The sequence below is a fragment of the Anabas testudineus genome, chromosome 8 (assembly GCF_900324465.2).
Source record: "Anabas testudineus chromosome 8, fAnaTes1.2, whole genome shotgun sequence".
Classification (NCBI taxonomy): Eukaryota; Metazoa; Chordata; class Actinopteri; order Anabantiformes; family Anabantidae; genus Anabas; species Anabas testudineus.
Window position 1 is genome coordinate 10,238,937 of NC_046617.1, and position 6,593 is coordinate 10,245,529.

Here is a 6,593-nt window from a genome sequence, read left to right on the forward strand (position 1 = left end):
TGGATAACTCTAAAGCTAAAGTTTTAAAATGTTTTAAAATTCTTGAGCACCCTGCTCCAGTTAAGTGTTAACAGAGGACAACTTCATGTTCCCCAATTCAGTGCTTTCACTCGTCTTTTGTTCCACCTGTCAGTGTGGATTTAGACTCCCTTGTAGGCCTTGGCTGAAATAGGCTTATCTCTGCTGAAGACTCTGCGATGAACAAAACCCCATTAAGACGTTTAAATCAAGACTCCCATGCTGAGGACACACAATAGAGATTTCTATTTTTCTCAACTAATTCACTAAAAGTTCAACGAATGAAGGAAACGACACATAAAGCAAGACATATTTCAAAGCCCTATCAATAAAACTAGAAACATAAAAAGAGGTCTTATAGATTCAATTTGCACACTCGAAACAATTGATTCGACAAAGGTGTTTCAATAAGAGGATTTCCATAAAAATATTGAATGTTTGGGTTAAGTTCTGAAAATGATCCAAAGAGTAATATGAAAAGACTGTCAGAGAATGTATTCTGGAGTCCTGCTGATGTCCTTTGTCCTGGCTGAATACATCATGACTAACAAGCCTTGGACTGGATTAGGCACAGAGGATTGAGCAATTTGCCCAGACTAGATTTATATTGTTGGATATTCTAGATCACAGGATATCATATTCCCACAAGATGGGAAAAAAATCTTATTAAAAGGCCAATATTTCCTAGGGTGACATAATTCCAAAGACATACATCCATAACCAAATGGCAAAAGTACATTATCAGACGTGTGCTGGCTAGAAGAAATCCTCATTAATTTAAGCGTTCAGTCTATCGAGGTCTTCAATAGTCTGGCCATGGGATGCACATTCACTGGTCAAATCAAATGATGTGCTTTGCTTTTGATGAGAGGGAGGACACAACAAAAGCAGTATGGCACTGAGATGAAAAAAAAACGATAACAGACACAACACAACGACAAACAATACAGTGGAAAGTTACTGGTAACCACAGTCTTCATCCTCAGAGATTGAAAAGCAGACATCGTACCTTCCGATTTACCTTACTGTGTAGTTCTTGGTTTTGTTGTGCTGAATCGCAGACAACTCCCACCGCTTTTCTATGAATCGAGTATAGTCCTTCGTAGTCTGCAGTAAAGACTGCCGCCATCTTTAATCACAACACAGTCCATCTGTCGATGGTTCTTCCCTTTCTACCCTCTCTTTCTCTGTTCCAGTCTCTCTGTTCCAGCCCTCTCTGTTTGTTGTGGGGGGTTCTTATTTTCCATCCAACATCAAACCACCATATCGACAGACTCATGGGCCGCCCAGTAGGGGGGAAGCTTGAACATGCTGCATTGGCTGTTGTCCTTTCCAAGCCGCAGATTAACTGACCACATTTATTTTTTTATTTTTTCAGAATGATACGGATAGACCGCAAAAAATTATTTCAGCTCTCGGGCCTTTGATTTGAACAAGCCTGGCCTCAAAGCTCCTCCATGATTGTCCCTGAACACATCTTTCCCCTTAGATGTTCTGACTGATGGGATTTGGAGGTCTCTTTGATAGAGGCCACATCTGTACTTGCACAACTTGCACATTTGTAAATTCACTTACAATAGATTCTGATAGTTTTAACCAAAACGCTGTTTTGACATATTTTTCCAGCTTTTCCATCATACGTGACGCAAAAAGAGAACCTTCCTTTTAAGCAGTCAGCTGGGATTCTTTCATCTTACTGCTTCCAACTGTAAGAAAATTTGACCTGCGCTGCTTCGGACTACGTTTCTAAGTACAAGCAGTCTCTGCTTTTATCCAACTAATGCTTCTTATTTAAAGTGACGCTTCCTTTTTGCTCCTCCTGCTCCCTTTTTTGCATTCAAAGCTTGAATGCAAAGGCGTATCTTGTTTACTGTTACTGCTTTGTTCTGCCAAACTCTTTCAATGCACAATAAGAGGAGTTCAATTTCAAAATGGTAGATTCTCTCACCTTCCTCTCCAGCTGCGTGGCTCGTCGGATCTTGTTTCTCTGGTCCGCCATGACTGGGCACAGTCCCCTGCCTGCCACTCTGCAATACTTTCTCACACTCATGAACCTGTTTCTGATTCTTACTAGTGTGTTGTTGAAAGATGAGCATCTTTACTTTACATTGCAGCTCCAGCCGTGCGACCCTATTGGAGGGAACAAGGACCAGATGATTGTCTGCACAGTCGTATTGTAGCTATGGTAACAGACCCAACAGGCATGACTGATGTGCACCTAATTGCTCCATTCGCATTAAGAAACAAGAAAAAACACAGACACATAAATTAAGTGGTGTTGTGCCAAGCTGAACTGGTTCCTTAGACATTATACATTTCAGCTGCAACGTCTTCAGTTAACTGTATCACAAACTAATGTTTTATTAAAACTTTCATCCATCTCCTGGAGAATGAAGTTGTGAAAACAGCCCAGTGAATGAGGAGATGAATGCAAAGAAAGCAGGAGAAAGATGGATGAAAAGAAATTTTGGAGAGAGGGGGAGAGATGATATTGCCTTTGTTATGTTGCTTTATCAGCTGCTTACCTTTCAACTAGATTTCACACTTGCATGTCTTGTTGTGGACAGGGTCAGATCCAGCATAGCCTCCTCACAATGACCAATTCTCTCCTCACACTGCACCAGCAAAGACCTGCAGTGTTGCCTGACATTTGGATTTGCCCGGATCCTGATACATTTCAACATATCTCGTCAGTGGGCTGTACAAACATACAGTTGAGTTAATGTAAAAATGTTATTCTGTCAACAGGGACATAAACATATTCTGTGTCTGACATAGCAAATACTTTTAACCATTGTTTTTTTTTTTTTTTTTATTCATAGAAAGTCATAGAAAACTAAGTTCTGCATAAAATTAGTTTACATCAGAAAACTCTGTTGCAAGATACAGTTGAAAAGCTTTTCACCAAATTCCAGCTCCATTTAAATAATCTGATACTGGTGCCATCTGTACTGTGCTATTTTCTTCAGCTTGCTTTAACACTAAAATTGTCAACAAGGCAAAACAAGTCTTATATGATTAGCATAGCCAGCTAAAAATCAAGCTTACTTATCTAATGCTTGGAATAAATGAGCTTATCTAATAAAGAAAATGTGATGAAAGCTGAAATTTGATAAAAGCTAGCTTAATGATGAATTAATTATGAATAATAACATTTTGCAGCTTTATTTAAACTACATAGTGCTCAATTTTTGTTGTGATTATGATTGAGCAGTTTTTAGCATGTTAGTGTAAGTCCATATAATATTAATTAGCCAATGCAAAGGGCCTACTTTACAGCTACATTTGACCATTTTTAAATTACCTTGAGTAAATGTGTTTTATTTAAATGTGAAAAACTTGACTGTGCTAAAACATGGGATTTTACAAACAGTTGCAGTCATAAGACCAAACTAAGATGTTTACAGGAATAGAGTTTAAATCATATATGACCTCCTTGATTGCTGCTGTGTTTCATTTCTGGTCACATATTGGAATCTAGACATAGTAAATGTTCTTGAGTATAACTCTTGTTTACATAATGAAAAGAGCAAGTTCTGCAGAGACAAAGCGTGGCTGTTGAACAGAATAAATAAATATTCCCACCGATTTAGGGCACAGGAATATTCTTGCAGAAACTGCACAACAAAAAGAGATGACTTTTCAAAGCAATAGAACAATAAATAATTAAACAGATTTTTACAATAATATTGTTTTCTCTCAGGGAGTGAGCTGAACCAAAAGGCTCCAGATCCATGTGATCTCCAACTGGAACATACTGTATCTTTCAGGTTATGATGTTGTTGGTAAAGGGAGGTCGGTTAAAAAAAACACAGCTGCTAAAAAGAATCAATTTCATGTGAAAGTCTAAAATAAAAATCTATTAGATTTACTCAGTGCTTATCCTTTTATCATCAATGAATGTAGTATAGACTACACAGAGATAAATGTTCATTCAGATGGATAGTAGTCAATAAAAGTATTTTTTCTGACTTATCATCTCAAGTCTGTTAACATTATCTGAAGTTAAGGTGTCATGTAATATGCTAAACTCACAGTAAACTGTGAGAAAAAGACTACTACTACCTATGTGCGTTATGCTCAGTTAGTGTGTTGACAGTGTGCTATAAGCAGGTCAAGGTAAAGACTCCACATCTGTGATTTTCACTGCTAACTCATTCCCAATGGAAATGAGTCTTATTCATTTTTCAAACAGCCTCTAGGATATCTGATCCAAAAAAAAAAAAAAAAGGGAAAAAGGGCCCTCAGGCGAGCATTCATCTTTGATGTTTTGAAAAGAAAGACAGTGAAAAGCTGCAGTCTGCCTTCATGCATATTGTATTGCTGAGAAAAGAAATACAAGCAGGCACACTGGTTCTCAGTGTTATTAGCTATGCAAGCTCAATCTCAGTCTGTTCAGTGCGGATTCAAAACTAAATATCTTGATTGTGCAGACTACAGCACGCGATTACATTTAGTTTGGATATTTATTAGTATTACAGTGAATATAAAGAAGATGACTTTGGTTGAACCCCTCACCTTCTCTACTACTAATGTACTAAAAGTTTTCCCCTTTAACAAACTTTGCATGTGTGTTTTGTGTCTCTCATATTGCTCAGTTGCTAAATGCTGAAGGTTTTAGGTCCTCCTAGATTTCTTTCTCCTGGAGGCTGAATTTTAATGTGTAGATTGGTCTGAGATCATGCTCCCGAGAAAATGAACATTTTCACAGGCAATCCTGAGCATAATCTCAAGATTGTACATTTTCAGCTTTGTGGCCTGTCTGCAGCAAAATTTTTTTGTGACCCAGTGACTTTTCCTTTATTACCAGCCATTAATATGAGTAAACGTAGGCTATAACAGAAACACTGTTCCGTGTATTGAATGCAATGAAATTGAATATCACCACATTCTCCAAAATGACATTATTATTAAGATAAGTATGAGCATACATGATTTATAATTATAACTCACTATAATAAAACAATAGAAAGCTATGTAGCAAGTCCTAACTCATTCTAACTGTGTTATTTTCCAGCCATAGGTGTGTGTTATATTGTCTCATCCTATGTCTTTGTCTTGTGGATGTTACCTTTGCATTGCGGCCTGTAGGTTGCGCCACTTTATGTTTTGATCAAACCGGTTTGTCACTATTAGGCGCACATTAACTTATTGGTTTAACAGAAAGTTAAATAGTGATGTCAACATTTTATCAAACAGAACAAGTAAAAATTAAAAATTGAGAACTGCAAAAAATGCTGTCTCTCGCCGTGTTTGCGAGTCTGTGTTGCAGCGGATGAGCAGAGACCTCTGCTTGTGGAAGGATGCAACACAGCAGAGCCTCATTGTTGTTAACAGCCTCCCCGTGTGGCCGGATCACAACAACACATGTGACAGTGAACCCGGCGTACGAGCAGCTCCTGTGGTTCGTCTGAATCTTAGAGGGAGGACTCGATCATGGATGATATCTAAAGGGCAGAGAACAGACTAGATCACAGGTAAAACGAGTGTACTCATGGTGATGTAAATGTACAAAAGTGATAGAAGCGAGCGGCTCAGCGCAGGCGCGGTGGCCAAGTGGTAAGGCGTCGGTCTCGTAAACCGAAGATCGCGGGTTCGAACCCCGTCCGTGCCTTTTGTAACGTGACCTCAGCTTGTTTGATCTAGTTAATGTCTGTGTAGGACTGGAGGCAAATTGTACAATAGGAATAAGATTAAAATAATTTAGTTTTACCGTAATAGAGATTACCTCTATGAAGATTTTCTAATTTACAGCTGAAAGACTGTAGTGAGAACAGCAGACTGAAGGTAAACTCACCTGCATGCCTTTTCCTGAAAGTGTACCAGATTTCAACGTTGTTTTTCTTTGTCTTTTTTTTTTCAAAACCCCCAACCCTATGATTCTTTTAACCTAACATTTCATCATAATCATACATATACTCAGCTGCCAATGATCTACCATACAAGTATAGTTTCCTGGGGAATGCATGTTGCAGCATCCGTGATTCATATCTGGTTCATGCTGCAGTGCGATGTTGAAGTGACCCTTTGTAAACTGACACGTGATGATAGGGACTTAACAATTGGAAGCTGCTGCAGTGGTTTGTAAAAAAAAAAAAAAAAAGCCCGAGTCAGCAACATCCATTGCACATCTCTGGTGGATAAAGTTCAGCCTCTATCTACAGTCGCTGAGATGAGATGCTGTACTGTGGTCACTGAAAATAAGAGCCATATGATAATGATCGTTTTTATTACGACACTAGAGGAAGCTTTCAGCATTTAAATTATCTAACTATCTGAAATGAGAATTTCATTTGGTAAGTTATATTTTGCACTGCAAAGATTTTTTTTTTTTACACTCAACAACTCATATTATGCATCAGACAAGGCCATTGTCATCCATCAGTAAGCTGTCATATGTCTGTGCCTGCACTGTGTTTCCATGGCAACCGATGGGTTTTTTTTTTCTCAACGATAATACAGAAACATCCTAGAAAGTAATGTCTTGCAAACATAAGAACTTTATTTGTGCAGTTGTTTATATTCATGTTTTGTTGTTGAATGAGCTGATGAATGGTGTGGTCAGAGAAAAATGC

At 38.2% G+C, this 6,593-nt stretch overlaps 1 non-coding gene across 1 annotated transcript; it reads left to right on the plus strand.

Moving 5' to 3' along the window:
* The first annotated feature begins 5,560 nt into the window (after positions 1–5,560).
* On the plus strand, positions 5,561–5,632 carry trnat-cgu. The gene has a single exon. It is a non-coding gene; the product is annotated as a tRNA-Thr (tRNA).
* The last annotated feature ends 961 nt before the right edge of the window (positions 5,633–6,593 follow it).